Source organism: Ascaphus truei, chromosome 21 (genome assembly GCF_040206685.1).
Source record: "Ascaphus truei isolate aAscTru1 chromosome 21, aAscTru1.hap1, whole genome shotgun sequence".
In the NCBI taxonomy this organism is placed as follows: domain Eukaryota; kingdom Metazoa; phylum Chordata; class Amphibia; order Anura; family Ascaphidae; genus Ascaphus; species Ascaphus truei.
This window is the reverse complement of record NC_134503.1, coordinates 22,575,196-22,599,026: the sequence shown is the minus strand read 5'-3', so window position 1 is coordinate 22,599,026 and position 23,831 is coordinate 22,575,196. Positions and strand designations below refer to the sequence as shown.

General features: G+C 45.8%; 1 protein-coding gene across 6 annotated transcripts in view; it reads left to right on the top strand.

The window, feature by feature from the left end:
• The first annotated feature begins 64 nt into the window (after positions 1–64).
• Positions 65–23,831, top strand: part of STRBP (spermatid perinuclear RNA binding protein) — a 128,535-nt gene continuing 104,768 nt past the window's right edge. For 3 of the 6 annotated variants that reach the window (XM_075579359.1, XM_075579361.1, XM_075579360.1), the window contains exon 1: positions 65–212. The gene's annotated coding sequence lies outside the window, so the exon portion shown is untranslated. Of the gene's footprint in view, positions 213–2,797; positions 2,981–23,831 lie in introns of those variants that run through there. The other 3 variants (XM_075579355.1, XM_075579358.1, XM_075579356.1) reach the window with 3 other exon arrangements.

The following is a 23,831-nucleotide window of genomic DNA, read 5'->3' as shown; positions in this document are numbered from 1 at the left end:
CAGGCTCCCGTGCACGCGGCCCCCAGCTCGTGCTCCTTCTCCAGCGCGCTCCCCTCAGGTGCAGGAGGGGGGCGGGGCTCGGCTTGTTCTGATTGTGGCGGCCTCGGCCAATGAGCGCGGGCGGCGCGGTGACGTGCGGCTGGGCTCGCGCCCTGCTCGGTGTGTGAGGAGGATAAGGAGGCGGCGGGAGGAGCGGAGCATCCCGGGAGCCGGTAATGAGACCGGGGGGGTGGGGGAGAGAGGTCACCGCTATCATGTGTAACTAACACCCCCCCTTCCCCGGGTCACACAGCGGCACCGTGTGTGTGAGGGATGCGACACTGTGTGTAGACACTGTGTGTGTTGTGTTAGTGTGCCCCTGTGTGTTTAGTAGTGCTGGGGTACCCCTGTGTGTGTGTGTGTGTGTATATATATATATATATATATATATATATATATATATGTATGTATGTATGTATGTGCGCGCGTTTAGTATTAGTAGTCGTGATGTTGTGTGTGGTGATGGTGTATGTGTAGTGGTGGTGATGGGGGTGCGGGTAGTAATGGAGTGCTCGTGTGTGTGTGTGTATAGTAGTAGTGATGGTATGTGTGTAGTTGTGATGGGTGTGTAGTAGTAATGGAGTGCTGTGTGTAATGGTGGTGTTGGTGTGTAGTAGTAGTAGTGGTGATGGTGTGTGTAGTAGTAATGGATTGCTCGTGTGTGTCTGTAGTGATGATGGTGTGTGTGTCGTAGTAGTGATGATGGAGTGCTCCTGTATGTAGTGGTGATGGCGGTATAGTAGTGGTTGTGGTCATGGAGTGTCTGGTGTGGTAGTAGTGATGGTGTGTGTGGGATTAAGTGCTCCTGTGTGTAGTGATGATGATGTGTGTGGTAATAGTAGTAGTGATGATGGAGTGCTCCTGTGTGTAGTGGTGATGGAGGTGTGTGTAGTAGTGATGGTGTGTGGTAGCAGTAGTAGTAGTAGTATTATTAAGGATGGTGTGTGTGGTGGTGATGATCATGATCATGGAGTGCTCCTGTGTGTAGTGGTGGTGATGATGGCGTGTGTGCGTTTGTGTGGTGATGATGATGGAGTGCTCTTGTGTGTGTGTGTGTGTGTGGTAGTGGTGATGGAGTGCTCCTGTGTGTAGTAGTGGTGGTGGTGATGATGATGGCGTGTGTGCGTTTGTGTGGTGATGATGATGATGATGGAGTGCTCCTGTGTGTGTAGTAGTGTTGATGGTGGTAGTGGTGATGGAGTGCTCGTGTGTAGTAGAAGTAGTGGTGTGTGTTGTTGTAGTAGTGTGCCCTTGTATACACACACAGATGTACGGACACATAGTGACGGATGTATGATTGTAAAAAAAAAAAAAATCAGTTTTAGGATTTCGATTAGTGGGAGTGGGACCTCTGATACATGAATCTGTGTTGGAGTGGGGGGAGGGTCCCTGTAACACGTGCATCGGTGGGTCTCTGTAACACGCGCACGTGCATCGGTGGGTCTCTGTAACACGCGCATGTGCATCGGTGGGTCTCTGTAACACGCGCACGTACATCGGTGGGTCTCTGTAACACGCGCACGTGCATCGGTGGGTCTCTGTAACACGCGCACGTGCATCGGTGGGTCTCTGTAACACGCGCACGTGCATCGGTGGGTCTCTGTAACACGCGTGCATTGGTTGGTCTCTGTAACACGCGCACGTGCATCGGTGGGTCTCTGTAACACGCGCACGTGCATCGGTGGGTCTCTGTAACACGCGTGCATCGGTTGGTCTCTGTAACACGCACACGTGCATAGTTGGGTCTCTGTAACACGCGCACGTGCATCGGTGGGTCTCTGTAACACGCGCACGTGCATTGGTGGGTCACTGTAATAGACGCACGTGCATCGGTGGGTCTCTGTAACACGCGCACGTGCATCGGTGGGTCACTGTAACACGCACGCGTGCATCGGTGGGTCTCTGTAACACGCGCACGTGCATCGGTGGGTCTCTAACACGCGCACGTGCATCGGTGGGTCTCTGTAACACGCGCACGTGCATCGGTGGGTCTCTGTAACACGTGCATCGGTGGGTCTCTGTAACACGCGCACATGCATCGGTGGGTCTCTGTAACACGCGCACATGCATCGGTGGGTCTCTGTAACAAGCGCACGTGCATCGGTGGGTCTCTGTAACACGCGCACGTGCATCGGTGGGTCACTGTAAGGCTGAGTCCCCGCTGGCGCTGAGCGCGCTCATGCTTAGAGCATGAGCGCCGGGTGTCCTGCAACTTGCGGGGGGGAGGACGAGGGGGCGCACTTGCGGGCTATCGAGCAAGCGGGAAAGTTTAAAAATTTTATTTACAAGTGTGCCGAGCGTGTGTGCCCACGTATTTGCGCGCGTGGGAACGTGTGTGTGTGTATATATATATATATATATACACACACACACATGTAACCGCTCCAAGTGCCGCCCGCTCAGCGCCAGCGGGGACTCAGCCTAACACACACACGCATATGCATCGGTGGGTCACTGTAACACACACACGTGGGTCTCTGTATCACACGCATGTGCATCGGTGGGTCTCTGTAACACACACATGTGCATCGGTGGGTCTCTGTAACACACACACGTGCGTCGGTGGGTCTCTGTAACACACACACACGCACGTGCATCAGTGTTATGGAGACGGTGTCTCTGTAGCAAGCTTGCATATTGGTGTGTGCAGCCCCCTCTCCCTGGTCCAGGCTCTGTTGGTTTGGACTCTGCCTTCTTTCGAGCCCCTCTCGATGAATAGGGATTTGTTGTTCTCGCGCCTGCGCAGTGCAGCCTCCCAGCAGGTCTGCCAGATGGTGTCCCTGAGACTCCAGTGAGCGTCTCACGTTGCTGCAGGACACACTGTGCTGAGATGTACAATGAATAGAGCTGGGAACTCAGGTATCTACTCAGTGATGTTTGTGTGCACAATGTGGAGGGGCAGAGGGGATGCAGAAAAAAGGAATCCGCTTTGGTGCAAATGGTGAGGTCTTGTAGAAATGCGAAAGTCTTTCACTTCTGATTTGGGTTTTATTGCAAAATGTTGATTTTTAAGTGCATTCAAAGAGTTATGTTTCATGTTGCTTGCAAGCTTTCATTTTATGATGTTCCCTCTTTTTGTATGGCTTGTTTATTGTCCGTTAGAAGCTTATTCTGTATGTTCTTTATACTTGTGACTTTGTGTAGCTATTGTTTAATTTTATGCAGTATCATACTTTAGTCCTAGCACCATTTTGTAGAGCAGAATAAAACTGCTGTTGGTAATTAGTGGCTGCAATGTATGCAATGTGTTATAGAGAACGACCATGCCAGTTATCAACGTTTGACCTATTGTAATGTTCTCCATCAGTGTTGGGATTCTTTGCTTCCAAAGTGTTAGAGGTGTGGGGTCTTAAAATCTTGTATTGTCATATATTCAAACAAGTTTTACAGGCAACACAACCTGTGGGACAACCTGAAGGAGTGTCTGTGTGGAGCAGGTTGTGATCACCCATAATAGACCAACACGTGAATTCTCTTTCTAGAGATATTTGTATGTTATACTTTGAAACGTCCCAAGCTCGCTTTGTGGGGCACACTTGCTGACATCAGTAACGATAAAGAGTAAACTCACGAGGCGGTATCAAACTTCCAGTGAACAGTGTCATCCTACATAACATAAACAGAAAATGTACAGACGTGAAGAGAAACAGTGTAAGGATAGTTCTTGCATTAAGAATTTACTACTGTATCGATTGTATATTTGGTTTGAGGTGGTAGCACACAGCCTCACACTGGGATATAGAGGGGCTGATGGTAATGCTGATTCACCATGTATATTCAATACAGTTGCTATTACGTTTTAGTGCTGGTCTGCCTGGAAACTTGTTTAGTACGATAGTCACATCACAGCTTTGCATTTGTGTTCTAGCTAGCTGCTTTGTCATTGTGTGCCTATGGATAGTGTGTGCGGTACTGCTATGATACTGCATCCTCACCTGCAGTGCCCACATACCTGCTCAGAGCCCGAGTGGCACAGTTGAGGACCAATGCCACCTACTTTGCAATGTATCAAGAATGATTATTCTGATTTTCGTCTACAGTGCAAATCTCCCAATAAAATACATTCTGCTCAATACTCAATGTCATTTGGCTTCTCATAGCGTGTTACTTTGTGCGATGTGTCGTTTTTGTGTGTTTGTGCCTTGTCTTTGAAGAATTGTACATGTTATCCATTTTCAAAACTCCTCCAGTGTATGGAAATGTTATTTACTTATTCCATTAAACATTTAGGAAGACTGTTTCTAAAGAGACTGTTTCCCTCCGGAGGAGATGCATAATTGTCAGAAAACGCATGGCAGCCTTCCCATCCCCAGCGTGCCGCACGTAGATAGCACAACTTGCTTTAGCACATTACGCTTTAATACTTTTGGGTTAGGATATAGATCACAATTTAAAAACCTTCAGCTCAGCTGATTGTTTTCTTATTAAACTGTAAAATGCCGGCTGTCTCTGTTCATAGAGCCCAGAAATTCTGTAATCATATGTTACAGCCAAGGAATGAGACTCTAGCTTGAATTGAGTGTAACTGAATTATACCTTTTAGAAGCTGGGAAATGTTGTGCTATTCATCATAATCCAATTACAGTTAAACGTAAGTGAGGAAAGGGACCCTGCTGGAACACACCGGAGCAGCCTCCTTGATGAGGTGATTCTGTGTCACAGTTACAATGAGGAGGATTGAAACCTTAGATGAGAACAAATACTGTCAGCGACAATGCAGTTGGATTGTATTTTTTTAAACCCTCTCTCTGTACCTTTAAAAATGAAAACGTGTTGTCTGAACACAGGAAACAAAGTACGTCTCTATAATCTGTATGACTAGGAAAACCATATACCGCCTAGAGAGGATCTGCATTAAAAGGCCTAAATGGATGTGATAAAACGTATAAGAAGTTGTTGTATTTTGTTTTCAAGGATCTGACATTTGTGTTTCTCAGCTATGATTGATGTATATTAGGTTCTGACCAAACATTATGGCGACATCTTGTTGATGTAGTGTATTTTACTTGCTCTGAGAGGCTTAAGATGCTCCTGATGACTGACCGTTTTATTGTTGCTGATTTGGAGTTGAAACCAGCGTTCCTCCTGCAGTGTGTTGTTTCTCAGTTTAGGAGTTTTCCCCCTGTGCATTTGGTGACAGTTGCGGTATGTATTCTGCATTTCTTCTTTCTCATTTGAATGCTCCGTTGGCATACATTGTCCCCATAGTTAGAAAGCTGATCATGTTAACTTGTTTAGCTGATGGATTCTGTACGTTGAGGTTTATTTCCATGTGTTGTACAGATCAGTGTTTATACCGATTGTGTATCATAGCTGTGGTGTTTTCTGTGGTTGGAGCTTTTGTTTAAATTTGAAAATTGCTCTTTGTATTTGTAAGGTACTTTTATTATTACACATTTAGAGGTGGTTATCATGCCTTTAAAATCCCATTAATGCAAGAGGGACAACCGTGTTAGACGGTTTACTATTTAATCCTTTGTTTATTTGGATACAAGTATTTTATTTATAAAATGTTTTACCAGGAAGTAATACATTGACGGTTACCTCTCGGTTTGAAGTATGTCCTGGGAACATGGTATGGCAAAATATACTTAATACATTTATACATTTATATTTGCATGTTTTGGATTGGAAACCCGTTACAATGCGATCCGCTACAACGCGAATCCGCCTATAACGCGATGCAAGCATGGCTCCCAATTTTTGTATTTACGAATTCTTTACAACACGATTATTGGTATCTTAAATACTTTATTGTACAATGCATACAATTGTACATTATTTCTAACGTGATCCACTTATAGCACAATGTGATTCTTTAGACCCAAAGCACAGCGTTATAAGGGGGTTGAGCTGTACATTCTTCATTTAAATACAGAGTCTAACGTAACTTAAATTGGACACTTCATCAATAGAAGAACTGCTTTTTACTGTAGTAGACGCCGTTATTAGTGCATAGCATAACATAAGTGAGACATTTCTATAAACAAGTGTGTACGTGTGCATGCACACATTTATATATTACATTCAGATCACACAATAGTGCTGTACATGTTTTGCTTCTTGACCCTTTTTATCTATAAAAAGCTTAAATGACAGTCACTTGCGAACGACACACAAAATAGAACAGCCGTTTAAGAGCAGGCTTCCTGGGTGCTGTTTCAATGTACTAGTTTCTGTGCAGCCTGATTGTGAATATTCACCGTGATAACTAAGCCTGCGCTTTCTCCTTTTCTGACCTACCTCTAATAAAATGGTCTGGAAAAGCTGCTGTCCCTTGAATAAAGCCTGTTTCTATTCTAACAGCAGAAAAAAAATCATTGCTTAGTCCCAGTTGGAGAGCGTTTTCCTATGAAAAGCTGAACATTTCTTACTTTATGAATCCTGAAGCAGCCTTGTGAATATTCATGTGGTCGGTCAATAAAAAAACAAAAAAAACCACTAACAAAGCTCTTGCCATAATCCTTCTGCTCTTCCCCACGGATATTTTGTAAGTGGGGGGGGGGGGGGGGGGGGGCGGGGGGAAATGGGGCCAAATTAATAGATTCCCTGAGCTCTGTGGCTGTCAATGTCCCAGATCACGGCCTGTCTGTATCGCAGTGCCTGAGGAAGAGATGTCCCAGATCTCGGCCTGTCTGTATCGCAGTACCTGAGGAAGAGATGTCCCAGATCTCGGCCTGTCTGTATCGCAGTACCTGAGGAAGAGATGTCCCAGATCTCGGCCTGTCTGTATCGCAGTACCTGAGGAAGAGATGTCCCAGATCTCGGCCTGTCTGTATCGCAGTACCTGAGGAAGGGATGTCCCAGATCTCGGCCTGTCTGTATCGCAGTACCTGAGGAAGAGATGTCCCAGGTCTCGGCCTGTCTGTATCGCAGTACCTGAGGAAGAGATGTCCCAGATCTCGGCCTGTCTGTATCGCAGTACCTGAGGAAGAGATGTCCCAGATCTCGGCCTGTCTGTATCGCAGTACCTGAGGAAGAGATGTCCCAGATCTCGGCCTGTCTGTATCGCAGTACCTGAGGAAGAGATGTCCCAGATCTCGGCCTGTCTGTATCGCAGTACCTGAGGAAGAGATGTCCCAGATCTCGGCCTGTCTGTATCGCAGTACCTGAGGAAGAGATGTCCCAGATCTCGGCCTGTCTGTATCGCAGTACCTGAGGAAGAGATGTCCCAGATCTCGGCCTGTCTGTATCGCAGTACCTGAGGAAGAGATGTCCCAGATCTCGGCCTGTCTGTATCGCAGTACCTGAGGAAGAGATGTCCCAGATCTCGGCCTGTCTGTATCGCAGTACCTGAGGAAGAGATGTCCCAGATCTCGGCCTGTCTGTATCGCAGTACCTGAGGAAGAGATGTCCCAGATATCGGCCTGTCTGTATCGCAGTACCTGAGGAAGAGATGTCCCAGATATCGGCCTGTCTGTATCGCAGTACCTGAGGAAGAGATGTCCCAGATCTCGGCCTGTCTGTATCGCAGTACCTGAGGAAGAGATGTCCCAGATCTCGGCCTGTCTGTATCGCAGTACCTGAGGAAGAGATGTCCCAGATCTCGGCCTGTCTGTATCGCAGTACCTGAGGAAGAGATGTCCCAGATCTCGGCCTGTCTGTATCGCTGTACCTGAGGAAGAGATGTCCCAGATCTCGGCCTGTCTGTATCGCAGTACCTGAGGAAGAGATGTCCCAGATCTCGGCCTGTCTGTATCGCAGTACCTGAGGAAGAGATGTCCCAGATATCGGCCTGTCTGTATCGCAGTACCTGAGGAAGAGATGTCCCAGATCTCGGCCTGTCTGTATCGCAGTACCTGAGGAAGAGATGTCCCAGATCTCGGCCTGTCTGTATCGCAGTACCTGAGGAAGGGATGTCCCAGATCTCGGCCTGTCTGTATCGCAGTACCTGAGGAAGAGATGTCCCAGATCTCGGCCTGTCTGTATCGCAGTACCTGAGGAAGAGATGTCCCAGATCTCGGCCTGTCTGTATCGCAGTACCTGAGGAAGAGATGTCCCAGATCTCGGCCTGTCTGTATCGCAGTACCTGAGGAAGAGATGTCCCAGATCTCGGCCTGTCTGTATCGCAGTACCTGAGGAAGAGATGTCCCAGATCACGGCCTGTCTGTATCGCAGTACCTGAGGAAGAGATGTCCCAGATCACGGCCTGTCTGTATCGCAGTACCTGAGGAAGAGATGTCCCAGATCTCGGCCTGTCTGTATCGCAGTACCTGAGGAAGAGATGTCCCAGATCTCGGCCTGTCTGTATCGCAGTACCTGAGGAAGAGATGTCCCAGATCTCGGCCTGTCTGTATCGCAGTACCTGAGGAAGAGATGTCCCAGATATCGGCCTGTCTGTATCGCAGTACCTGAGGAAGAGATGTCCCAGATATCGGCCTGTCTGTATCGCAGTACCTGAGGAAGAGATGTCCCAGATCTCGGCCTGTCTGTATCGCAGTACCTGAGGAAGAGATGTCCCAGATCTCGGCCTGTCTGTATCGCAGTACCTGAGGAAGAGATGTCCCAGATCTCGGCCTGTCTGTATCGCAGTACCTGAGGAAGAGATGTCCCAGATCTCGGCCTGTCTGTATCGCAGTACCTGAGGAAGAGATGTCCCAGATCTCGGCCTGTCTGTATCGCAGTACCTGAGGAAGAGATGTCCCAGATCTCGGCCTGTCTGTATCGCAGTACCTGAGGAAGAGATGTCCCAGATCTCGGCCTGTCTGTATCGCAGTACCTGAGGAAGAGATGTCCCAGATCTCGGCCTGTCTGTATCGCAGTACCTGAGGAAGAGATGTCCCAGATCTCGGCCTGTCTGTATCGCAGTACCTGAGGAAGAGATGTCCCAGATCTCGGCCTGTCTGTATCGCAGTACCTGAGGAAGAGATGTCCCAGATCTCGGCCTGTCTGTATCGCAGTACCTGAGGAAGAGATGTCCCAGATCACGGCCTGTCTGTATCGCAGTACCTGAGGAAGAGATGTCCATGCCCCCCATATTTTTGAGATCTTCGTACTACCTGAGGAAGAGCTCACTCTTGCTCCATTGACAAGTGACGCCTCCGGTGCTAACCCTTGATAGCCATCACCTTTGATGCATGAGACCGAAATGCAAAATGTACCACACTTTCATCTGTGTGTTTCAAGCAAACATTAGGAAATGGCTATAAAACAATGGTAATATATATGCCTGTACTAACTGTTGTTTTTGTTTTTTTAAACGGAAATTCATTGTTAGGGCAACATATCACAGACTCTGAAAATATTGTGTGTGCAAAAGTTTACATCGCACACATTTGCTGTGTTTCATCATTAAAACCGAAGTGTGAAATCTGAAAGTATGTGCGAATTTGTACCTGTCACTACAATCGTACAATTTCCTAACCGGCAGGAGATCTCTCTGGACTTGCACTACCCCTCCCCCTCCCCCTTTTTACCTTGCAGTGCAGTTATTAAAACGAACGGTTGTTGAATCTCTTTAGCAATGTTACATAAGCATGTCCAGTAACTTACAGACAGACGAGCAGTGCTATGCTTTATTGACTTCCCTAAATGTCTTCTTGATAATGAGTGGAATCATATGCAATTCCACCTGTCTCTGTCTGCAGCTTGGAACAACTCCCACTGATTCACATGTGTAACGTGCCTCTAATTATATTGCAGGTAAATACATTTCTATTAAGACAAAAAGAAATGGGCGTATAATATTGTTCTCTCAGGGGGTTCTTTTGATGGTGTTCTTGTGAGCTCAGAGGTTATGTATTAAAAAAACATCTATGGTTTAACTCTGGTGTAACATGCGATGTGTAACAGCTCTGGACTTTTGATCAGTGTATGTTCCCATTACCATAGTGTCAAAAGAAAATGGTTAATTGTTGTTGATATTTCATTTAACTTTAATATGGTATGAGAAATTTTGATCCATTTGGAATAGTTGAATATGAAAATAAGTGCTAGGATAATTAGTCGAGCTCTGTTATTAAATAGCATTTTCGAACTGTGCAGTTTCATTGAAGCCCTGCAAGTGTTAATGACAAGCTTGTGCTTTATATATGGCTGCTTGGCGCTCTGTATATTGGCTCTGGTGGCCGCTTATGGTGTATATATGGTATATACTCTGTAAACGACATTGCTTAATTTTTTTATAAGGTAAGGAGCGATGCGTTGTGGAGGCCAGCTGCAGGATGTTCAATTCGTCTCTAGTGATTCCGCGCCATTGATCTTGATTTAGGGCGGCTTTTTGGGCTCCGGTTACTGTGAAGTGGAGCGGTTTGAGATCTTGCGCCACCTGGCTCGACCACATTTCTTTGGAGCATTTCGGTTCACTTTCCAGCTTATGGGTCGTGTGGTGTTGAGGCGCTGGTTTGGTAGGCTGGTGATGTCCATATGGCAGACGTGGCCAAACCACCCAAGTCTTTGTCGCTTAATGTACCGGTCGATTGTGGATTGGTTTTGACAGGCTAACCGTACATCTTCATTTTTCCATCGGTCTCGTAGCGTAATCTGGAATATGTTACGTAGACATTTTAGTTGGAATAGTTCAAGTAGTACATATCGCTTTTGAGTAGTGTCCCTGTTTCTGAGCCATACAGTAAAATGGTGCGTATTGAGGCGTCAAATGCAAATTTTTTTGTTACTTTTTTGTCACGTCCTGTAGGTTCCACAAGCGAACGCTGCAGTGGTGCTACTGATGCGGCTTTTGATTTCGTTCGTAGCTGCTATGCTTTGGCTATCAATAACAGACCCTAGGTATTTGAATGAGTCCACTCGCTCGATTGAGTTGCCGTCCAGTTGAAGTTGAATCTGTTGGGTACCGGTAAATATGGATTTAGTCTTTTCCGTATCCATGGATAATGGCCGCTTTGCGTTCTGCATATTACTGCTTGGCGCTCTGTATATTGCCACTGGTGGCAGCTTGGCGCTTTATATTGGCTCTGGTTGCTGCTTAGCACTCTGTATATTGCCGCCGGTGGGTGCTCTCCTGTTTGCTTGTGTGGTTTGCTTGGTAGTACTTCCAGGAAAGTGATAATGACAGAATGTGTGTTACCTGGAAGTGTGTCCCCTTTGCTTCCTACCTAGTGTACTTCACTTTTTATGTAAATGACTAATTAGCTGTTTAATGGGAAAATAGGTTTTCTTCTTGGCTTGCAGTGGAGCGGTCTGATCTTTTCTATCAGAATGATATTACATCTTATTACTGAGCTTTTGTGGGGAGTTTTATGTGCCGGAGTAAGTATGTTGGGTGCTTAATTCTCTATTTCTTTGGAGAAATTGGTGCGACTGATTTTCTGTAGCCTTAAACATGTATGGTGAGGATGGGTACATACACCCATGGACTTTCAGTCACGCTAAAGGAGGGAGCTTGGCTCTTGCTATATAGGGTAGAGGTAATCCCTAATGTAATGATGTTTTATTGTGGTAACCAGGCTTTCCATGTAAGCGGGCTGCACTGCAGTGATATATTTTTCCTTTTCTTTGTCCTGCCTTTGCAATGTCAATATTAACTTCTTGTCTGCCAGACTTGCCTCGGCTGATAAAGTGCTGTGGGATAAAGGTCGTTCCATCATTAAATGGACGGCAGCACTTTGCTACATTGCTTCAGAATGGAGCACACAGGGATTTATTTTTCCAATATCAGGACAAACCAACATATCTCTATTAATCATTGATGCTAGATTGTGTATCATGAAAATGTTAAAACTTCCTGTCTTACAGACTGTGCGATGAGTCTTCAGTGAGTTGGGGAATGAGCGGTGGTGGCACAATTATGAGTGAATGAGAATAGAGCTCTACATCTTTGTGTATCCTCAGTCTAGAGCAGGGGAGGGCAACTCCAGTCCTCAAGGGCCACCAACAGGTCAGGATTTCCCTGCTTCTCCACAGGTGGCTCAGTCAAAGACTGCACTGCCTGTGCTGAAGGGAAATCCTGCCCTGTTGGTAGCACTTGAGGACTGGAGTTACCCACCCTGCTGTAGTGTGTAAGCTCTCAGGAGCAGGGACCTCATTACCGTCTATCTATTTGCGCTTGTCTGTTATTCAGTTTATATGATAGATGTCACTCTGTACCCCCATTGTACCGAACGGCTGAATATGTTGGCACTTTACAAATAAAGGATAATAATTAGTGTGTGTGTGTGTGTGTGTGTGTATGTGTCCAGAAGATCCTCAAAAGGTCCAATGCAATTTATAAGAGAATTTTAGCTTCTTCCGTCACCATTCCAAATGAAAATAAAACAGAATTTATCCTTTCCCAAGTTTGTGAAATTGTTCATCCGCTTTCATTTTTCTGATTAGATTTGGCAAAAATGCCAACAGCCTTCTGCACCATTGCGAAAAACTATTCATCCAGACCTATTTTCCTGGTCCAAAATCACTCTAACTCTTTTATAATAGTCATTTATTAGGGATTTTGATATTTCATGTATTTGTATGTACAGGAGTGTATTTCATATTTTTTTGGGCATATACCGTAGTATTCTTCTAATGCCTGATACGCACTGGCCTCTGCTGCTGCAGGAGTAGAATCCCTTCCTGATTTAGCTTTAACGCAATGCACTGAGCCACATTTTGCCAATTTGATTAATTAGATATAGTGTGTTTACAATGCAAAGGTCTATTTATATGAGAGAAAGCAAAGAGGGGTCTGACCATCTGTGCTGGTACTGCCTACTTGTAACATTATACCGGAAGCTAATCTCTACCCATAATTTTCCTAGCAGTTTTATACAACAGACGAGTTTACAGTAGTGTAGCTCATAAAATGTGCCTTATAATGTATGGTAACCACATTCTGTAGAGCAATACAGTCATACATGAATCCTCAGAGCCAATAAAGACGCAGGGTTCATAAAACAGATTATTCACAAAACCAATCACAAACACAGCTCGTACGGAACGGTGTTAGCAATTATCTGCTGCGGTATTTATTTTTTGGAAAAGCACAGCATAATGCTGTTTTGGTGTCTGCTAATAAGATTTCTCTGTATTCATCGCTGCAATTATAATTAAGTGCACAGTCTGGGTTGGGAGATGAAGGTCTAAGATTATAAGGACACTAACACCAAGTGTAATGGCAAACCACTTGGGGGGATTAAAGTTTCCAGTGTTCACACTGCCTGAGTGCCATGTTTTGTGTTCCAGACTATTTATAATATTTAGGCCTACAAAAAAAAATATTTGTATAATTTTTTTTTAACTAATTTATATAAAATATGATATCTTTATTCATATGGGCTTCAAATTCGATTTTAAAATACACAATTGAGGTATTTAGTGCTTCCATTGGTTGTAGGGCTCTTCTCAAATAATACTGAACTACAGTAAAGCGACTAATTTGGCTTGTCAAAAATAGTTGGGGAATTGACGGCTCTGTCTGATATCAGACCACAAATTGGCTGTGAAACTTAAATGACACCGTAAGGTACAAGCAGTGTAATGATGTCAGAATAGTGACGATACAGACAGTCCTCGGTTACCCAACGGAACCCGTTCTGGAAGTAGCGTTGGATAGTGAAACTGTTGTAAAGCGAGTCCCGTGGCGGTGAGCGTCGGACAACGCATTCCGGCGTTGAAAATTGGCCCATAGGGTTGCATTGCAACGCGTTGGATATGCCGTTCGTTGTAAAGTGAAACGTTGGATAGCGAGGTCTACCTGTACTGGTACCCGGGTCATAAGCGCTTGTTTCCATCAGGAACTTCATGAAGGGGACACTTGAACAAATGTATTTGACGATATAAGGAAATCCGTGCACTATGAAATTCAGATAACTAGATGCAGGTCCTATAATAGCACGTCAACAGTATATTTTGAATGGACAGGTTTTATTCAACCTCGCGTGTCACGTTTGCACATGAATTGTCTACGGACCTCGAAGGATCGTGTGCAAGCAACATTTGGGAACTGCTTGCAAGTTAATCGGTGTTTGGGTTCTAACCACTACCTGAGCAATTTCACAGCCCGTATTTTAACTTTGGCCTTTCATTATATTCTCACTTGTAGAAAGGCTGATGCCCTGAGTGCTTTAGTTAAGCAAGTCCCACCTGTAGCAGGCTGACATGCCTGAAACATAGCCCTTTATTTTAGTTGCGGAGTGCCTGGGGTCTTGTTATGCTTCTGCGTGATGAGCTGGGGACCATCTGCACCAAGGAGACGTTGCTACGGAAGAGCCATTATCAGCAAGCACTTTCCTTTCTCTTGGGCTTCCACATACCTTATTATTTTCTGTGTCCATGTAATCTGAGCCACATTTACAAATACATCCAGAGGGCATACGCATTGCTCACAGAAGTGCTTTTTATCCTTCCAACGGTGTTACAAGGAAGTCATTCTTCAGGGCCAAGCAAATGGAGGTTTTATTGTCCGTGTAAAAGTTTCAAGATTAGTAACACAGCACAGCACAGTACTGTACTACTGTGGAAATGTGCTCCCTGGGAAGCCGATATGAAAGGCATACAAACAAATCTGAAATATGCATTACCTGCTGCATTAGTTTGGAGCTAGTTATGAGTTAGTATTGGAGGAGAGACTGCAATGCTACCTTGATTAGGGGCAAGTTCTAAAAACAGTTCAGAAAATCATCGTCTTTGAGTCGTCCCCTGCCTACAGGATAGAAAAATACTGCGGCTTTGTGAGAGAGAGAACTAAAGGCAGTGCAAAAAAAAAAAAGCAAATGGGATTGTACTTTTACGTTTAGTTGAATTGACATTGAATAGCCAAAGTGATTTACTTAACACAGATGTTTAAATTGTTGAACAACCAATCTTCCGGGTGTTTCATGGAATAAGCACCAATGAATCCCCACTCTCCAGACTTTTCAGATGCATGTTTGCAACAACTTTCTTACGGACTTCGCCGGCCTGGATGGCTGACCCTCGCCGGCCTGGATGGATGACCCTCTCCGGCCTGGATGGATGACCCTCGCCGGCCTGGAGGATGGATGAACCTCGCCGGCCTGGAGGATGGATGACCCTCGCCGGCCTGGAGGATGGATGAACCTCGCCGGCCTGGAGGATGGATGAACCTCGCCGACCTGGAGGATGGCTGACCCTCGCCGGCCTGGATGGATGGCTGACCCTCGCCGGCCTGGATGGATGGCTGACCCTCGCCGGCCTGGATGGATGGCTGACCCTCGCCGGCCTGGATGGATGGCTGACTCTCGCCGGCCTGGATGGGATGGCTGACCCTCGCCGGCCTGGATGGGATGGCTGACCCTCGCCGGCCTGGATGGACGGCTGACCCTCGCCGGCCTGGATGGACGGCTGACCCTCGCCGGCCTGGATGGACGGCTGACCCTCGCCGGCCTGGATGGACGGCTGACCCTCGCCGGCCTGGATGGACGGCTGACCCTCGCCGGCCTGGATGGACGGCTGACCCTCGCCGGCCTGGATTTATGGCTGACCCTCGCCGGCCTTGATTGCTGACCCTCGCCGGCATGGATGGCTAACCGACCGACCCTCGCCGGCCTGGATGGATGGCTGACCCTCGCCGGCCTGGATGGCTGACCGGCCGACCCTCGCGGCCTGGATGGCCAACCCTCGCTCAGCAGGGCTGCATTTGTCGTAACTTCAGTATTGTACCTTCTTGTGGACATAAAATGTGCTTTCGGTGCAGCAAGTAGTGAAAGCGTTAATATGTAGACTCAAAATCTTATAAATTATTTTTGTAACAGGCGAAGAAGATTAATCGTTTTTTCCAGGCAGTCAGAATTGTGATAATGATGCTTCTTTGTGCCATTAGCTCTCAAAATTAAACAAGTTTAAATACATTTTTTTTTTTTAAATCCTGAGGCTTTTTCAAATCTTCTTTCTGCTGACATCTGAAACGATTAAGACATTTTTTTTCATTTATTCTTAACTCTAATATGCTATAGTTCATAAAAGATGTGTACATTATCCCTAAATCCCTCTTTGATGGTTACATTGATGTGATAATGCTGTTTTTCCTTTTCTTTGTAATGCTGCACCGCTTCTTCAAAGGAAGTTACTGATTTCATTTTTCAGAGATTATAAAGCGTCTCATTAAAGTTATTTACAAAACGCTAAACCATTCAGCTGCCTGGTGACTAATCTGTGCAATAAAATAGTCCTCTCTTATTATGATTAGCGGGTTCACATTATTCGAACAAACCCCCCAATCCCCACCAATCTAGGTCCTATTTTCTGGCATTTTCTTCCTCTTGGTAGAACGCATAATCCTCTCTGCTAAATAGGCCAGCCAAACCGTTCTTGGCAATGTATGACTCGAGCCATTATCAGCAGACGGATTATAATGGGGCAGTCCCACCTAGCAGCACAAATTTAGGAAGTCAAAGCAAACTTAAAAGCACCATTTACTTTGTCAAGCTTTGCAAAAATAGCCTGAACATCACAACAACAAATCTCATTGGGTGTAGATTGCATAGTCCTTTTTAGGACCTCGAATGAACAAAATCCTGCAGTGATCCCAAAGTGCAGTGATCATTCCTCATTTACAAGCCATTTCTTGGAAAAATGACTGTGGAGGAGATCAAAAAATATATACATATATGTAAGAGAAAAAAGACAGGGTGACTGCTGCAAAAAAGACTGGCAGCAATCTCCCTAAGTAACCCCTTGCAGTGCTCTCACCTATAAATAGGATGTAAGGTAATATCATAAAGACAGACAATACTCGCACTGATGCACAGTGTAAGAACTTGAATGGTTATACATACCCATTAGAAGTAATGGATAATGGTTGGTATTAAAATAAATCTTTTATTAAACTCAATATATAAAATAAACTGGGGTGATACGGTTGACATACATACAAACAAAATACCCTATTTCCTCCGATTCTAAGACGCACCCTTGATTTAATAAAAAAAAAAATTGGGGGAAAAAAACCCACCATATTAAATGTGCAGATTTTTATTTTTTTAACTAGCAGACAGCATACATTTATTTACACTAGAGAGAGGCAGACATAGAATGGGATGAGAGGATGGATGGATGGGGGGGAGGGGGAGGAGGAGAGCATAGAGGGAAGGGGGGGAATGAGGGAGGGAGAGAATGGAGGGACACACAGACACACCTCCCTCTGCGCCTCTTGCAGTTCACACCGATTCGACGGGGGTGGAGGGGGACGACGCCACACAGACACACAAAGTATATGTGAGAGCCTCTCTACATAAGTGTACATGTGTATGTATAGATACAGAACACAATCTCCTATCAATGACTATGCACACAAGAAGGGACATCTAAGGTGTCCCACATCACTTACCCAAGCAAAAAAACCTCAGTTTATAGGTGAGTGCACTGCAAGGGGTTACCTGGGGAGATTGCTGCCAGTCTTGCAGCAGTCACCCTATCTTTTTTTCTCTCTCCTAAATCTCTATATTAACCCTAGTGCACCACTATACATACAAGATATATTATATTGTACTACTATAGGCAGAGCTGGTGTGTATATATTGCCTTCATATAAATATATGTATAGTTATGTTTTATCGAAAGGACAGTAACTCGCGGCTCCTGTAATCACTCACCTGGGTGCGGCAGGTAGAGAATCTGTGTAAAAATGGTCTAATAAAAAAATGCGCTCACAGGTCTTCTGCAGGGATTCATTTATTTACTAAAACGGCGATCGGCGCTTTGGTCTCAACCTGGATCTTTATCTTCATAAAGGTTCAGACCGGCTACGTCGGTCCCTGTTTTTGTAAATGAATTCATCGCTGTAGGAGACCGGACAGAGACGTGCACACACGATAATAAATACGTAGGAGCCAGCGTTTTATTAGAGGGGCGAGTGCCCAGGGGTTATATTTTAGGCCAGTTGTGCGAGTATACTCTATCGGGGGAAAAAAAGTAACGCAATCTCTGGCTGAGGAACACATGGGAAATTCCTCAAGGACTCAAAAGCTCAAAGATATTTGAAAAATGTACTTTTTAACGTTCTCTTTTCTGACTATTCTGTATGACATGCAGGGCTGCGTTTGGGCATTTTACTAGGCCCATCGAAAGCTGAAGCCCAATGGCCACAAGGAGTATAATTCTTATGAGGGATAAGCAAATTCTAAACTAGCTGGAGCAGTTGGTGTAATACTGTAGTTCCACTCTGAGTATAAACCCTGCATGGGGTAGTTCTTTGGTGAGTAAGGCTGCGCTTATAGGGCCGGCGACAGCGACTTGCTTCAAAACAAATGCATTGCTGCCTTCGTGTGCGCTTATAGTAAGTGCAACGCGATGGCTTGGTCGCGATCACTGGAAGTCATCTCAATTTGATTTTTCCAGTGACCGCATCCTGACATGACCGTCGCCGGCACTAGAAGCGTAGCCTGAGAAGTGCTGTCCACGAGTGGACGAGACTGTCCCTGGAAGTCCGGATCAGATCGTCACACTAGAAATGTTTTGTAACATTGTCCTGCTTGGTGGAGGATAGCAGCTAGTGCCACTAGCCCTCCGTCCAATCACTGTATCTGTGTCTGCCTCTGGTACCTTCAGATCAGGCTGAGCCACTACTCACTTTTGTATTAAAAATTGCACATTAAGGTTACTCGCGTTTGTAATCACATTGTTATTCCTAACTCTTGGTTTGAATGATGTTTGGTAGACTAGGACAGGTTTGAAGTCCCTGTGTTCAAGATTTCACCTACATAACATTTAACATTGTTACCTGCCTCTTTAAAATACATTTATACAGTGCCCTAACTAACCTACGGTTTAGAAACTGACATGAAGAGGAGTGTCAAAGGTTGACAAAGGTGTATGGAAACTAGGCCTGTCCATTCTTGATTTACTGTCTAGCTCTGACGTTATCACTGGCTATTGATAAACCAGTAATGCAGAATAGTCTAACCCCTGTTATAGATTCATACACAGCTTTGGGTTTCATCTTTGAACCTTAGTGTATTGATTGTATAACAACTTAAATCTTTTTAATCACATGTACAGCTGAAAATAGGTTCCTCGTGAAGTGTTTCAGAAGTTTGTATTGAGGCAACCTCTGTACACCTTATCACTACTCCTATTAGAGTTCAGTTTCCTCATTCTTTGCTGTGAAAAACACCATGTTTCTTAGTGCAGTTTGGCCGGTCTTGTTGCTTTAGAGTTACACCCACAATTCATGACTTTTAGATTACTTAACTTCGTGCTGCTTTTGTGTTCCTTAGTGTACTGAATCAGGCAGTCCTGTTGTCCCACACGAACGTTGAGATGCAATGCTCCCCTGTCCTTAAAAACACATGGAGGATATACGTTTCTTTTTTTTCTTCCTTTTGGTACTTTAAACACCTGCTAACTGTGAATATTCCTACCTAACGCATCCAGCTAACCTAAATACCCGGGAATACTCCCACCCCTAACGCATCCAGCTAACCTAAATACCTGGGAATACTCCTACCTCTAACGCATCCCGCTAACATATATACCTGGGAATACTCCCACCCCTAACGCATCCCGCTAACATATATACCTGGGAATACTCCCACCCCTAACACATCTCGCTAACATATATACCTGGGAATACTCCCACCCCTAACGCATCCCGCTAACCTAAATACCTGGGAATACTCCTACCGCTAACGCATCCCGCTAACATATATACCTGGGAATACTCCCACCTCTAACGCATCCCGCTAACATATAAACCTGGGAATACTCCTACCCCTAACGCATCCTGCTAACCTAAATACCTGGGAATACTCCTACCTCTAACGCATCCCGCTAACATATATACCTGGGAATACTCCTACCCCTAACGCATCCTGCTAACCTAAATACCTGGGAATACTCCTACCTCTAACGCATCCCGCTAACATATATACCTGGGAATACTCCTACCCTTAACGCATCCTGCTAACCTAAATACCTGGGAATACTCCTACCTCTAACGCATCCCGCTAACATATATACCTGGGAATACTCCTACCCTTAACGCATCCCGCTAACCTAAATACCTGGGAATACTCCTACCCCTAACGCATCCCGCTAACATATATACCTGGGAATACTCCTACCCCTAACGCATCCCGCTAACATATATACCTGGGAATACTCCTACCCTTAACGCATCCTGCTAACCTAAATACCTGGGAATACTCCTGCCTCTAACGCATCCCGCTAACATATATACCTGGGAATACTCCTACCCTTAACGCATCCAGCTAACCTAAATACCCGGGAATACTCCCACCCCTAACACATCTCGCTAACATATATACCTGGGAATACTCCCACCCCTGACGCATCCTGCTAACCTAAATACCTGGGAATACTCCTACCTCTAACGCATCCCGCTAACATATATACCTGGGAATACTCCCACCCCTGACGCATCCTGCTAACCTAAATACCTGGGAATACTCCTACCCCTAACGCATCCCGCTAACATATATACCTGGGAATACTCCCACCCCTAACGGATCCCGCTAACCTAAATACCCGGGAATACTCCTACCCCTAACACATCCCACTAACCTAAAGGCCTGGGAATACTCCTACCTCTAACGCATCCCGCTAACATATATACCTGGGAATACTCCCACCCCTAACGCATCCTGCTAACCTAAATACCTGGGAATACTCCTACCTCTAACGCATCCCGCTAACATATATACCTGGGAATACTCCTACCCTTAACGCATCCTGCTAACCTAAATACCTGGGAATACTCCTACCTCTAACGCATCCCGCTAACATATATACCTGGGAATACTCCTACCCTTAACGCATCCAGCTAACCTAAACACCCGGGAATACTCCCACCTCTAACGCATCCCGCTAACATATATACCTGGGAATACTCCTACCCTTAACGCATCCAGCTAACCTAAACACCCGGGAATACTCCTACCTCTAACACATCCCGCTAACATATATACCTGGGAATACTCCCACCCCTAACGGATCCCGCTAACCTAAATACCTGGGAATACTCCTACCTCTAACACATCCCACTAACCTAAATACCCGGGAATACTCCTACCTCTAACACATCCCACTAACCTAAATACCTGGGAATACTCCCACCCCTAACGCATCCCGCTAACATATATACCTGGGAATACTCCTACCCCTAACGCATCCCGCTAACCTAAAGGCCTGGGAATACTCCTACCTCTAACGCATCCCGCTAACATATATACCTGGGAATACTCCCACCCCTAACGCATCCTGCTAACCTAAATACCTGGGAATACTCCCACCCCTAACGCATCCTGCTAACCTAAATACCTGGGAATACTCCCACCCCTAACGCATCCTGCTAACCTAAATACCTGGGAATACTCCCACCCCTAACACATCCCACTAACCTATATACCTGGGAATACTCCCACCCCTAACGCATCCCGCTAACATATATACCTGGGAATACTCCCATCCCTAACGCATCCCGCTAACCTAAATACCTGGGAATACTCCTACCCCTAACGCATCCAGCTAACATAAATACCTGGGAATACTCCCACCTCTAACGCATCCCACTAACATAAATACCTGGGAATACTCCCACCCCTAACACATCCCACTAACCTAAATACCTGGGAATACTCCCACCTCTAACGCATCCCGCTAACCTAAATACCTGGGAATACTCCTACCCCTAACGCATCCCGCTAACCTAAATACCTGGGAATACTCCTACCCCTAACGCATCCCGCTAACATAAATACCTGGGAATACTCCCACCCCTAACACATCCCACTAACCTAAAGGCCTGGGAATACTCCCACCCCTAACACATCCCACTAACCTAAATACCTGGGAATACTCCCACCCCTAACACATCCCACTAACCTAAATACCTGGGAATTCTCCCACCCCTAACACATCCCACTAACCTAAAGGCCTGGGAATACTCCTACCCTTAACGCATCCCACTAACCTAAAGGCCTGGGAATACTGCCCTTCTCACAACCTTTCTAACAGAGGACTCCCATGCCCCCCAAGTTGCTTCTATTCAATTTGGTAACCTAATGATACTGGAAATCCTCTGATGTTAATGTACGCTCTCTCTTGCGAGCACATCTTTCCTTTCATGATTTCTCTGTGCTCCTTTCCATGATGAGAACCTGCGGCTCTGCTCCAGCCTTGTCTGCATGAGCTCTGATGAATGCTTTTAACATTTCATTACGACTTTCACGGCTTTACGTCAAGTCTCGGGGTGAATGTTTCTCTTACACTGCGCCCTTTTATTATTCTGCATATGTTTCTGGTTCTGTTTGTTCTTATTTGTGTTGCTTTTCCCGTCGGTCGGTTCTGGTCCGATCACTGTAAACTTTATACTCGTTCACTGAAAAGCTTTTGAGTATTTGAGTAACTCCATATGCCGCTACCATGACCCTTTACCATAACACCCTCCTACTATCTCTACGTTTTCCCTACTTGCCAATTAGATTGTAAGCTCTTTGGGACAGGGACTCCTTTTCCTAAAGTTACTTTGATGTCTGCAGCGCTTATTCTTACTATGTGTCCCATTATTTTGTTGTGAAGAGCAATGTACATGGATGGCGTTATACAAATAAAGACATACATACAAGTTACAGCTACATGACCAAACCAAAGTGGCAACATATTGTATGAAGTACACAATACAGAATAAGCTGTGGTATATATTGTTATTCTCTGGCGAGTTCTCCGCTTCAGACGTAAAATATACAATAAGTTGTTATTTTGTTATCTAAGAACCACTGGGAGCCAAAGACCAGAGTCTTGCAGGAGAAATCGCAAAGGAAGGCGCGAGATCGGGGTGAAAAGCCAGTTTCAAATCGTGTGAATTTTTAACCACCTCGGTGGGACGTCTTTATTCTGCAGTGTTCAATAAAACCTGATCAGTCAATTAACAAATATACGGCTCAAAGCAAGTGTTAAGGGCATACGCTCCAAAAATAGCTTTAATGCATTTAAAGTAATTTGTGCCTGTCACAATCCGTTAGTGCGCACAGCTATTAATGTCTGAGAGTTGAGATCTTTCATAATCCGAACTGAGAAGTAATAATTTTTATTGCTTGCTGTGCCAGGTGCACTTTGGACACACATGTGACAGCTAGCACTGTATTAGAGAATTGGACCAAGCAGGAGTTCACTTTGTAAGACTCCCCTACCAAAAAATAACACGCTGCAGCAGAACACAACATGGAGTATGACTGCACACAGTATGTTTAAGGCTGCGTGTGACTGTGCGTGGTGCGAACAAAGGCCGCACCTCAATGAGGCAGGCCATAGAATTTTTTTTTATTTTGGAGCGCGACCGCCGGGTCACGTGGGCGGTTCAGCCAATGAGGGCGAACCAGCCGCGTGATTTCACGGCACTGCCTCCCCGTCGCGCACGTCATAGGAATCCTACAGGTCACGGATCGCTTCTCGTGCAGGTGCGCGCGACACCATGTGCTTGTCTCGCGCGCCTACTATATCCGAGGCCTAAGGCCAGGTCCTCAGTGGCCGCTGCGGTGCGCGCTACGGCGTGCACGCCACACACCACAGACCTCTGTGGGGCAGGCCCCAGTGGCCGTGTGTGTGTGGGCGCGATGACACGTCCGCTGGCAGTGAAGACTATCATTTTGTCTTTCCTTTCCGTGATGCGATCACATGGTGTGCGGGCAGCCAATGGCGGGGCAGATCATGTGGACCAATATGAGCGCAGGTATTTGTAGACCATCATGGCTGCAGCCCACCGCCCCTCCTGTAATGGCCGTGCCTCCCATCGCTACCCCTAGACCGCACATCGCAGCTTTCACCCGTACACGCGCCGCAGTGAACATTGGGGCAATAGCCTAAAGCTGCTTCTGAGCGACAGGAGCAAAGTGTATTATGGCAAAAGCACTGACCTTCCTGCCCTGTGAATGTGAGCTGCT